The sequence below is a fragment of the Vicugna pacos genome, chromosome 14 (assembly GCF_048564905.1).
Source record: "Vicugna pacos chromosome 14, VicPac4, whole genome shotgun sequence".
Taxonomy (NCBI): Eukaryota; Metazoa; Chordata; class Mammalia; order Artiodactyla; family Camelidae; genus Vicugna; species Vicugna pacos.
Genome location: NC_133000.1, coordinates 32,134,975 through 32,148,268, shown reverse-complemented (window position 1 = coordinate 32,148,268; position 13,294 = coordinate 32,134,975). Strand labels below are relative to the sequence as shown.

Below are 13,294 nucleotides of genomic sequence, written 5' to 3'. Positions count from 1 at the left end.
ACTATATTTTGTGAGCAGGGGTGCTGTGCAGGCATTGGGGTGACAGCAAACTCTTGTTGGGGGTGGCCGACCCTGCAACATCTCTGATGCCCCGTGAGTGTTGGTGAGGGTCCCTGTAGCCAGGGGCTCTCTTCAGGAACCAGCATATGGGCATTGACCTCTGGAGACCTCTTTTTCGGCTGCAGGAATTTTTTTCAGATATTGAGATTGAAAAATCACTCCAGCTGGGAATAATTAGGGAAAAAAAGAAAAGGAAAAGGGTTTGGAGTAGAGTAGAAGAGTAGGACATAAGTTCATGGAGCCTGAGTGCTTGGCAGCGGGGCCTCGGGAGAGAGGGGAGCAGAGGTGGGGAGGGGCCTGGCTCCGGAACCAGCTCCTGTAATTGTCCCCGCGCCCAAGCCACATAGCTTTAAATTGGCCTGGGCCACCTCTCTGGGCTGGATATCACCCTGGGCAGAACCGTGGTATCTGTAAAGTAAAATGACTTCACAACTATTGCACAGAGCTGCAGGTGTAAGAGAGCCTAAGCCTGTCTCAGAGTGCAGTGGACATGCGGAAAGGAATGGCAAAATTTCCACTGACAGTTGAAATTTTGTTAAATAGCCTGCTACATTTGTTTGCATCACTTGAATGAATGCAGGCATATTTCTGTGGGCATTTATAGGTTCACTCAACCCCACCAGCCCCTCTTGCCCCCATCGGAGAAGGGCTTTCTCAAGCACAGTGCCCCTCCTGCTTGGGTGGAAAACGCTGCTGGTCCTTGCCTGGGGCCGGGCTGCTGCAGGGCACTGAATCCCCGAGGCACGGCCTGTGAGACACGACAGGAACATCTCTGCCCTTGACTGGGTGCCTCTGTTTCCCCTGCAGTGTAAAAATGCCGGTGACTGAGTTAGAAGCATGCTTCCAAGCTGTCCATGTCCTTGGCATCCAGAAGCGGAGACTGGAAGCTTCAGAATTTATCCAGAATGCGGTCTACATTCACCTTCAGCAGGTGAGTGTATGTCTTTACACAAGTGGAGGAATTACTGCAGTTTTCCTGGAACTTTCTCACTACAAGTCCATTTGATTTTTCTGTGCTAGGATTCAGTATGGCCTGCTAAAAACTCTGGAGTGAGATCTTGAAACCCTGATGAAGAGCATTATTTATTTCATTTCTCTATATGATACTCTTTTACTTTTAAAATTCAGAATTTTTGGTTGTTTCAGGAATTTTTTGGGGGGGCTGGAGAATCAACTTTGCGACCTGTTGCTTTGTGCCTCTCACCTGTCTCCTGTCACTTGTGAGGCGGTTCCATTTGTGACCCTGTCCGGGTTGTTCATGTTATAAAACATAAAGCCTGTAAAAGTACAGTCCCTTTTCCTCCGAAGACATTCCACAAATACTCCTTTAACCTGGGTGTGGTTTTAAGAAGACAGAATCTTTAGAATATGTCCTTGCAGGTTGCTAGTGCAAAATCCCAAAATCAATAGTCTAGCTCAACATCTAAAATCTTTCTAATTTACCTTGGAATTGTATGGATAAGTGAAGCAGTTTGCTAAGAACTCAGACCAGGTTTAGAATACAGGCTGGTGTAGCTCAGCAGGTCCTCCCAAGCTGATGCTCTGCCAGAGGGCGGGGCCGAGGGGAGAGGGCGGGTCCTGCCCTCCCTGAGGTGACAATTTCATGGCAAAGACTTTCACCTGGTGAAGAACTTGGAGTTTCTTCTAAGAAGAGTGGGTCTGAAAAGAGTCCAAAAAGCGCGGGAGTGACACAGTCCCATTTGTCTCAAGTAAGGGAGAGCGGCTGTGGGGCCACTTAGGAGACTCATGAGTCCAGGTGGGCAGTGTTGGTGGCTTCCACTTGAGCGGTGGGACGGTCAGTGTTTAAAAGCGAACATATTGAAGGCATGTTTAGATGGCAAAAAGGAAAGGATGAAGGCTGTCTGTGAATGCAGGATGGAGTAAGGCCCAGGTTTCTGGGTGGATTAATGAGTTAAATGATGGTCCTTCTGTGCTCTGAGGAGGGAAAGCTGCAGAGGGAGTTCTGCGGAAAACTGATGAGTTCAGCTGTGGGTAAAGTGAAAGGTTGTTAGATGTGTGGTCTGGGAGCTCAGGTGAGAGCCAGTAGTGAATAGGGGGAGGTGAGAGGGACTTTCAAATAATTCTGTCTTGTGAACATACAAATAAGTATGAGTAAGGACACAATTAACACCTCTATATTCTGGATTTAAAGCCCAGTAACATTTTGCTATACTGACTGCAGAGGCTCTTAATATTTTTTAATAGAAATAAGTAGAAACAAAATAGTGGAGTTAGTGAGCATCTTAGAGTAGATATGTGTCCTTGTATGTATTTTTATACCTCATCTGTTTATAACCATAATCTACGAAAAGTTATCTTGCTTAGCATAAGAGTTAAACACAGGGACGTGACACACATTGTTGGGGGTTGAAGCTGATCTTCTCGGGCAAATTATGGACCCTCTCTTTGCCTTAGTTGCATCGTCTGTGACTGCCCCAGGGCCCCTCATCACAGCTGATTTCCTAGAGTAGATGTTGGGAGGGAGGCTGCTGAAGGGATTAAGAGGTGGCAACTGCTAGGGATATTGAAAAGAGAGACAAAAACAGATTAAAGCCGATAAACTGAGTACAAATACCATCTAAATAGAAGGAATCCTGCAGTGTTTTGAGCCGCTTATCATAAGAGAAAAAAAATCACGTGGATCCAAAGCTCTTGAGCATATGAGTATTGTGGGTGGGAGGGTGTCTTTATAAAAGTGTTGAGAAAAGGCCTCTTTGTTTTCCTTGACATAACCAGTAAGGATGGGGAGCAGAAGCGAAACCCTCTGCTTCACAGTTGAAGGTGCTGTTTTGTGCGAAACTGACCAAAGTTTGGAAACCAGTCATCAGCGATGCTGGCAAATGAAGAGGCTTCTGGATTGGGTGGGGCACTTGCTGTGACTTCCAGGTGACCTGCTGGCTGGGGGCTGTGAGGCGGGCAGTAGTTTTGCAGGGTGGCCCGGGCATAATCCCTGGCTCTGATGCTGCTGGTCTGATTAACAGATCTGGGCGCACACTGTCCTAATGGGGCAGCTCGGGATGTGGCCTGGGACACCTGTCGTGCTGAGAGCGAGAAGAGGGCTCCCCTGAGGGGGTGTCCCTGCGGAGATTGGAAACCTACACCTGCAGGGGAGGAAGAGCCTCTGAGCAGCGGGCCGGATGCACAGGCAAGACCAGCCTGAGCAATGAGGTTTCCGGGAGCCGGAAGTCATACAGTGGCCCAAACGGCCTTGTTCCTGAGAGACTGGAGGGAATAGATGCTGAAAAGGCAGGCTAGGGTCAGACCCTGTGGTGGGTTATGAGTGACAGGAGAGGACTGTTCAGGCAGGCATGAGAGAACCCTGTGGGCGTCCCAGCTGGGGTGTCACGCCAAAGGGAAGAACAGAGTTATAGACTTTGCCACTTATTAGCTGTGTGACTTTGAGCAATATCACCCCACATCTCTCTCTATATATATTCATCTGTAAAGTGACACAGTGACAAGGTCGTGTCATCAGAAGTATTAGCTTAGCTCTGATCCTCTTTGTCCAGTCCTGTCAGTGCTTCCCTGCAAGGTTCTGCAACGGCTGCTTTTACCCTGAGACGGGAGGGCTTAGAGGGACATTGTAATACCCGAGGGCAGGAAGGGGTTGCTTTAAAAGCAGACATGTAACCGCCTGCAGCTGCAGACCTGCAGGCAGTTTGGTTGACGGTCCTTGAGAGGACTTTGGAGGCCTTAGCGTCGTCTTAAGTCTTGTTTCCCCTTGGGGACCGGATTTGCCTTTGGGGATTGATGTTGAAGATTTGAGCTTCTGCAAAGCTGTTTTCAGAGATGTGTATATACGTAAAATATCATATAAAATAAAATGATTTATTTAACGTGTCTGACTTTGTAGCTGTTAGGAACAGCTCTGTTGGCCTGGTCTCCACGGTGGACACCAAGGGTGAGCAGAGCGTGCAGGAGGGCAGGCAGCCTGCAGTGCTTCTGTGGGGTGTTCTCCCCAGCAGGGCGCTCTGCTGAGTTGAGTCTTCTATGAGTTTGGTTGCCAGAGGAGCAGACAGCAAATTAATGAGTTCTGGAGGGATTGTATAATGACAGGAAGAAATAGGAACCTGGAGATTTTCCGGACTAAAACACGCTTTTGGTTCCTGATTCAGTGTGTTCCATTACAGAATTGATGAGTTGTGTCTATTCTGGAACGTCATTGAAATAAACGTTCAGCCTAAATGTTAAGGGCTTTTTTTATTTGGCTGGAGGACTCGAGCCGGGATGACAGCCTCTCAGATCACTCTGAGGGACTGCTCCCAAGAGGTAGGGGAGGAGCTAGGATATATAGAAGCATACAACAAGGACCAGGTAATTGGAATAATAAAATATTGCTTGTTATCTAAAGAAAACCAGATATCTCAAGTTCAAGTATTTACTGCTTTTCTATGTATGGTGAGAAGCAAACATCTGGGTCATTGAATTCATTCTTTTGGCAAGCACCTGGCTATCTAGGGCCAGTATCCTGTCCTTTCTTACTCTGAGTCTGCTCAGATGGCACCACTGTGAGTGGCTGACAGGCCGGGCTGCAGGCATGTACTCGCTGGGGGTTGGCAGCAGCCGCTGATGACTTGGATTCAGCATTCTTTGTTTACTGTCATGGATGCAGTATTTTCATGCACATTGTGGTATTTTCATTCACAGTGCTCCCGTTTGGTCCTAAATTCGACCAATATTTTGAGAGACATTTCATGACCAATTTTGTCCCACGGTGCTAGGATGGCTCATTCCTAGTTCAGGTGAAGAATCTTCTGAGTTGCCACTCAAGGTGTTAGTTTTTTTATCAGGCCCTGTTGATACTAAAAGTTATCTGGATCACCTGTCTTACTAGTCTATTATGATCCAGAAAGTGTTAACCCTTCTTTGCTCATTTCCATACCTAGAATCACACTATTATATTTATTTTATTCAGGGTTATAAATTTCATCTGTTTCTTCAAGATGTTTAGCCATCATCAATCTTGTGGGCCTAGTTACACATTGGGAAATGTAACAGACAACAATTTTGTAAAATAGACAGAATATAAATAATACAGCTAGTAATGTTAATAAAGTCACGAGTAAGAATTTAATAGTCGAGAAGTTGTATTTTTGGGTTAAAATTTTGCTTGTGTTTCTGAGTTTGATCCTATGAGAAAGTTCATATTTATGGTCAGGGTCAGAGCAGGTATTAATTGGCCAGGTGAAATCTCCCACTTTGTAAGATCAACAGTGGCCTAAACAGAACTATAATTTCTTTTTAGAATAACGTTTCTGAGGGCTATCTAGTTAGAGCCTTGGAGTAGGGAAACCCACTAAGGTAACACAGAAGTACTAGACATAGGTAATTTATCATAAACTTAACAAGTGGAGTAGTTCATAATCAAAGGTTGGATAAATTATCAAAGTAGTTGGTATACAGTCCTGGTCCGGTGTCTTGGGTCAGCTGTCTAGCTCAGATGACGTCTTCTTCTCATCCTGGTCTGGTAGCTTTTTCTCCATTTGGGCATTGTTTTAAGGTGAGCAGCGCTCGATAGGCCAGTGCACTGCAGGGGATGTTTCTGATAGGAAATGAATCCGAGACTCCGTTTCCTTCAGCTTTGGTTTGTATGGTCTAGTTAAGAGTACCTGAAAAAGGGTCCTTCCATTCAGGTTGGAGACAGTTCTTTAAGTCATGCCTGTTGCAGTATGTATAATCCCCTGGCTGCAGGTCATGAGGCATTGGAACTTTACCCAAGGATAGATTACTGAGCTTCAGAACAAACCTAGAGTATCCTTTTCATAATTCAATTAAACTGTACAGTAATGTGACATAACAGCAAGGAATGATCTGGGAAGTGTCTTAGTAAATATGGACCTCAATTAACAAAACTAGAATTTAATATCCACTAAAATATAATTTTTTTCTCTCTTAAGTTACCCTCAGTTTTCTCAAATATAGCCAAATCAAGATTAAGTTTTTCCAAGTTAAGTCTGATTATTTGATCATATAGGCTTTTTTAAATTGGCTGTGTTGGAAGTTTTAATACGGAGTCTCAGGGTAGAATGTTAAGGTTTGCTAAGGCCAAGAAAGCCACGTCAAGGCTTTTCATGGGTTTCTGCCTTACAGATTTAGGTAAATTCTTTTCTCTTTAAAATCCTTAAAATACCTTTATACTCCTATATCTGTTAGGAGATGATCTCCCTAATTTGATAAAGCCACTGGGGACCTAAGTGTTTTAGTCTCTTGAGGGATCAGATAGAGAGAAAAGATAACTGTTCCAAGTGTGATTACATAGGTATAATTTATCAAATTGCTGTGAACCGTAACTAGCTTAAGGAGAAGAGATTCTTTATGTCTGGGAAACAGGTTAAAATCCAGTAGTATTTCAAACAATATCAAAAATTATAACCATATTCAACAGGTTAATCAGTCCCATGTAACTAATTCTTTTAATGAGAGTTTTCATTAGAACTTTAAAATGTCTTACCCAGTTTAGTTCACTGCTATAGTGTGAAATTTATTAGAAATCAGTAAATCTCCTTGAAGAGAAAGCATTTTGCAAAACCATCAGAAGAAAACAATTAACTGTCTATAAATGACAAAAGATTTAAAAGCATGGTTAAACACCATTACACTATAATCAATAAAGAAACATGTTCACTATACCCATAATTATCACTGGTAACATTTCAGATATACCAGAATTTTAGGGAGTCCATATAATTTCTACAATATCTATATTAATAATATTGTCTCATTCAATATAACCTTAGAAGTTTTATGATTCATTTGACAATTCCATGTTATTTAAAATGCCAAATGAAAATTTATAGTTTAAAATCTCTCTTTGGGATATTTCAGGGGCCTTCTGTAGCATCCCAAACTTAACTGGAGATTAAAAGAATTTTAATTAATTAAATTAATTTTTATTTAATTAATTAGAATTTTATATTTGGGGAGCTTTTTGAAAGATTTCAGAACACTTGGTCAGATAAACATATAGATCACTGTAAAGTAGTACTAATTCATTAACAAGAAAATACGTCAAATGTAAAGGCAGAACAGATCAGCTAAGTGGTATAAGAAGTTTTACAATCTGTTACTGAAGGTGGATTAACATTTTAAGAAAATTTTTTCCTCTTAACAGAGAGAAAAACAATTCTAATCTTGTACCAGCTTACTTCTAAGATTCATTTACGTTGCCCAATTTGTTTCTAAACTTAGCCAATTCTGACCATGTACAAAACTCTTTCCTCGGGGTTCCTTTTCCACAAGCCTTCCACAGCTTTCTATAGTTATATTAGTGTGTCCCTTATTTTTCTTCCATTCAGAAGTAACCAGGTTCAGGAGAAAGTCACTATTTTTCATTAACAAAATATAATTCCATTCTTATATCTTCCTTTACATATTTATATTACTTTCCTAAGATACTGAGATCATTCCCTTACTAATAGAGACTATTTCCGTGTGGCACCAATCATATATTAATATTTCTATACACCTTTAGTTTCACTGTAAGAGGAAGTTAAATGTTAACTAATTCGTATTTCAATGTTATTTTATCTGAAAATGGCATAGCTATTTAATAAAATCTTGTAATTTAACTTAATTTAGCACAACACTAGAATCTAAAGATACCAAACATTTAGAGATTATCTTAAGCATACATTTTAAAAATATATTTTAAATATTTACCCAAAGCTCTCATCTCATTTGCATTTAATTTACTTAAAATGTTACCACAGCACATTACTTTTATTTTTTTTAACAAATCTGCAACAGATATAACAGGATCTTATTTGACTTTCATTAAACCTAGGTACAGTAAAGGTATTATACATAATATTGATGACTTTAAAGATGTCTATATTAATTAGAACATACTTAAACTAAACAATATCAAATATTATCTTAATATTGAATATTTTCCAATTCACATGACGCTGAAAGTCAATTTGTTCAGTTTTTATTATAAAAATTCTTAATGTTTAAGCTCTTATATTTTTATGTCAATTAAGCAGAGCTCTTTGACTTTGATTTTTTTTTCTTTAGCAGTAGAAATATCTCACTTCTATAATGTGTACACAGGCTTATAATCAGACAAAAGCTAGAGATCTCATAGCTTCACTTTAAAACTTACTTATAAGATAGGTATAATAATAGTTGGAGTAAGCTGAATTTGCTTGCTCAAATCACTAAGGCTTACTATTTATGAAACAGACAGTTAAAATTTCTTCACAAAGTCTGAAGGACCCGTCAGAGTTCTGAGTTCTAATATGCCAAAAATTTCTTGGCCTTAAGTTTTATTTCGTTGAGCTATTTAGGCTCAGTTCTAGGTCACTGTTTGTTGTATTTATATTTCTGATCTGCAAGACAAAGACACTGACTTCCAGGTCCCCAGATAACTGCTCTGTCACCCAGACCCAATTTTACCTCCTTAATTGGCATTTTTGTATCAGTGAGAAGAGCTGTAAACAAAGAATTCCATGTAATAAAACTTTAAGGTTTACTTAATTATGTCTTCCAAAACTTGCATAATGCATTTAGTAAGGTCCCTTTTCCTTGTGTTATAAGTTAAACCCAGGGTAAACCTGTATTTTTTTATTAGCCACTCAAATTAGTTTTTAGTTTTACATTATATTGGAAGGCTTATGTAACTATATTGGTTTATTTTAATTTGTTCAATTAATATTTTCAGAGGGACAGATATGTGCCCAGCCTCATAATACCAAGAAGGAGAAACGTTTTTCCTCTGAAACATATGTATCCCACAACATAAGCAAAAGTTTTGTATAAAGACCATTTAAATATACCAATTTCACAAACTTTTATCTCAATTTTATTAAATCTTATACCTTTAATTTTTATATTTATTAAGTTTAATCAATAATTCTTATTTCTAGAAGGAGTGCAAGAAACCTTTTTTTTTTTTTTGTGCATTGTATATAATTTTATAGAAGTCTCTAGGATGCCCAAGTTTCAGCCAAAGAGCTTAGGCACTTCTCAGTTTTTAATTTCATTAATTGGTCTGTTATCCCAATTATTGATCAAGTATTTCAGTCTATATATACATATATTTTAAACTGTGGTAAATAAAATGGACTTGTTTGAACTTTAATCTTGGGGGGGAGTAGGTGAACTCTTTGGCCCTTTTTTTTTAACTTTACGTTGTGTAGTATCAAAACCTTGTTTGTAAATCCAAAAATGTTCATTTTATTTATTTGATTCAAAATAACCATATAAAAATATTTATCCTTTTGGGATAAGCCACTTATTTTTTTTCGACATTTTTACAATCATTTTTCCAGTTATTCAACATAATTAACATTAATTATCCTAAATTTTTATTAGCATATCTAGAAACATTTATCGGGAAGGAAAAACACAAATGTAGCTTTTCAAACCAGTTTTTTTTTTTAACTAAGTTCTTAGGTTAACCATTAGATATATTTTTCTACATTTAAACTTGATTTTAATAGATACCAATAATACAGCTGTTTATAATGAGATCTCTTTAAACTTTCACCAATTAAAAAGTTTTTCCAAATTAAAAAATCCATCATATGGCCATCAAATTATATACAAATATATATATATATATATAGTGATTTTAAACCAATAAGATGAAGAGGCCCTTCCACATGAGAGTCGGGGTGTTGCCTAAATGAAATTCAAAGGTTTACTCTCCAAAAGCTAAAAGACTTTGTGGTCCAAGCTGATGCAACAAAGTTTAAGATGACAAAATATCTGAAAATTGGTACAATCAAAGAATTGCTTAGAATCCCAATTTATTTGCGTGGCCACCATATGTACACAATACTTGAAACTTTTGTATGGCGGAGTCCAAGGTTTCCTTTAAAAAATAAACTAAACATATATATACATACATACACACACTTAAAACACACAGAGAAAGATAAAACATTTACATTTCAAGGACACAGGAAGAGAAATCCAAGTTCCCCCTAAAGGGGATTTTGTTTTTATAAGTTCAGAATTCCAAAAAATGCTTTTATCAGTCCTGGTTAGTTATTTTCAGAGTAAGTTTTTTTTTTCCTTATTCCCAATTAATGTTGTAAGTTTTGTATGTACATAAACCTGGCTGGGGTAATAGTTGGAGACTGGCAATCTGTCATTTCTTTTTCTTTTCTTTTCGTTTCTGTTCTTTATTTTTTTTTGAAAGTTCTATTCCCCATTGTAAGGTCGGGTTCTCAAAATAAATTTGCTAGTAAGATTTCCCACAGGGACAACTCTGTGGCATGAAGCCTTTGTCTCTACCAATCCTGGAAGACTCTCTGTCACCCGAGAAAGCTGTCACCAGCCAGGAGGATGTTCCGAATTTTGGAGTTGAAAGTTTCCTCATAAGAGTTTTACTTTTATCCTGAAAAATTCAATGGAGGTAACCAAATTGAGGAAAATATTAGACCAGACTCTTACCTAACCACTCAGTCCTGAACCCAGTGTCTTTCAACTTGGACTCACTCGGGATGTCTCCACTGGGTGAATATTTTCCTCATATGTTTCCACCAGCCCCCCTTTGGACATATCCTCAAGGTGGGTATTTCCTATTACCTTTCAACCAGGCCCCACCCAGTATGTCTCCACTGGGTGGGTAATTCACCTCAGTTTCTTTCAACTGGAGGGCCACGTACCTGGATACACCGCCAGATAAAACTTAGGATCATCAACCAATATGTGAGATCCGAGAACCAGGAGAGACTCACCCAAATTCATCTGGACTCCCCGAGGAGGCGGATGGGCACAAAGGGCCACTGCTGGTACCAAGGCTCCGGTTACTCGGAGAGTTCAGGTGGAGAGAAATCTGCTGTGGTGCTTCATGGTGTCCAAAACTGTTGACTGAAATACATGTGCAGTCTAAAAGTTAAGAGTTATGTTTTATTTGGCGGGAGGACTCGAGCTGAGCGGACAGTCACACAGAACTCTATGAGGGACTGTTCCCAAGAGGTTGAGGAAGAGCTAGGATATATAGGAGCTTTACAACAAAGACCAGGTTGTTGGAACAATAAAAGATTGCTTGTTATCTAAAGAAAGCCAGGTATCTCAAGTTCAAGGATTTAGTACTTTTGTATGTATGAGAGGAAGCAAATATTTGGACTCACTGAATTCATTTTTTAGACAAGCACCTAGCTATCTCGGGCCAGTAGCCTGTCCTTTCTTATTCTGAGTCTGCTCAGATGACACCATTGTGAGTTGCTGTAGCAGCTGGGCTGCAGGCCTGTCCTAGCTGGGGGGTGGTGGCAGCCTTTAATGACTTGGTTTCAGTATTCTTTGTTTACTGTCATGGTTGCAGTATTCTCATTCACATTGTAGTATTTTCGTTCACAGACCGATTATGGATAATCTGCAACCTTGGAAAGCAACCGAGATGGAATTACTGCAGGTACCTTCTGCTTTAATAAGCCGTGTGCAAACATAAACATGGAGGAAGCATACACTTGGATTTGGAGGTGTAGGGAAGGGTTTCTGCACATTACAGGAGAACGCAATGCAGAAGTCCTTAAGTCCAGCTTTCTTTACTGTAGTGGTTTCTGAGAACAGTTTATGATATTTAACCAACATTGACAAACGGTGGCACACATTGCATTTAAGAGCTGGCTGGCTGCAAACTTGTATATTGGACAGGTGGAATTCATAGGCAAGTGGTCAGGTGGATGGGAGAGAGATGGAGCCAAGGCCTGGGCCCAAATTCCGGTTTAAATCGCCATTTCTTCACCACAGGGCCTTGGAATAGAATGCAAACTCTCTTAACCTGTTGGTGAATCTGTGAAATGGGCATGAAAATATTCGTTTCTTCCTGGGATTGTTGTAAGATCTAAAGAGTATTATAGCACACATGAAGCACTTAACTCACTGACAGTTAGCAGCGTTCACTGTGTGGGGCCACCCCGCTTAGCATGTGTCAGAGCCGTAAAGGCAGCATTTGTCTGTTGAGGATGCACTTGTAGCCCCTTGGCTAGGTTATGAATTTGGTGATTTCCTTTAATCCTTGTAACTCTATGTGCCATGGACAGTTATTTTCATGGACAGATGAGGAATCTCATGGTAAAAAGATTGTATAATTTGCCCAAAATCAGACCATAATTTTGGGTTCAGTGGCCTCGGTTCAGCATGGGCCCCTGGGCCTTCTCCCCTCTCTGTTCAGCACCAGAGCCAGATATGGAGTCGGCTGTTTCCCTGCCCAGGGTATCCGGCAGGCCGCAAGACACATCTGGCCCTGTGCTGCTTGAGCAAAAACTCCGAGGAGAGACAGTTACAAAAGTGATAAACATAAAAACAGACGACAGCAAATTGTGATCAGCTCTGAGAAGGAAAGGAACACGTCTCGCCGTGCAGAGCTGGGAGCTTTCCCGTCGGGGCTGCTCTGGGGGTGTTCATCTCAGCTAAACAAGTTCTGCTGCTGCACCAAGGCAGGAAGGCAGGGCGCGTGTGGCCAGGTAGACAGGGCCTCATTGATCGTACTCATTCCCCATTAAGCGGCAGCTTTCACAGGCACTTACCTAGTAAACAGATGTGGGCCATAATCATCACGCACTTTGCTTGGTAGTTTTATTTGCCCCAGCTTTGAAATGAGGTCATTGAAGCTGGGGAGTTTGCTGCATGCCCGTGATTACCTTGCAAATACCCCAACTGTTCTTTCAATCTAGACTGGTGTGGCTGTCATGCCCCAGCCCTGTGAATGGCATCGTGTAGCTTCTCCCAAGTGGCCCAAATGACTGACATTGATATGCTTAATTCGTTGGAAATGGTATGTGACAATAATAGAAAAAGGTGGTAAGAAATTGTTTGGAAAACTGGAAAAAACCTATTCTTCCCCAGCTGGGGGAGCGTAACCTGTATCATTCACCCTACTCACTGCCTGTCACCTCCTCCCTGCCGACTCCGTGTTCAGAAGCCACTCTGAGCCTTGGGAGAACATTTTGCCTCATGACACTTTTGACTAGGACCCGCGACATCTCTGTCCCTGGTTAACTCTCTCTTCAAAGCCATTTAAATTTTTTGCAGGCTCCTCCACTCAGATGTAAGAATAGCCTCTTTAAACTTCTTGATGCAGCTCCGTAATGAAGATCTTGCGAAGGAAACATAGCCAAAACCTGGGAGTTATGCACATAGTGACTGCAAACTCAGCACTTTGTTAGTTCAGAATCAGAGGGGTGAGTGACTCAGGAAAGGCTTTTTTAAAGTAACAAGGGGAAAGTGAAAGGACGCAGGCTGTGTGAGAAAGAAACATCTCGGTCACAGCCAGCAAGGC

At 40.6% G+C, this 13,294-nt stretch overlaps 1 protein-coding gene and 1 long non-coding RNA gene across 2 annotated transcripts in view; one reads left to right on the top strand and one right to left on the bottom strand.

Moving 5' to 3' along the window:
* The window catches only part of LOC140701209 (trafficking protein particle complex subunit 9-like), a 722,564-nt gene that overhangs the window by 532,093 nt on the left and 177,177 nt on the right, over positions 1-13,294 (top strand). The window lies entirely within an intron of this gene.
* LOC140701223 (uncharacterized) overlaps positions 13,105-13,294 on the bottom strand; it is a 60,968-nt gene continuing 60,778 nt past the window's right edge. Inside the window, exon 2 of the long non-coding RNA XR_012080185.1 lies at positions 13,105-13,165. This is a non-coding gene — a long non-coding RNA (uncharacterized lncRNA). The remainder of the gene's footprint in view (positions 13,166-13,294) is intronic.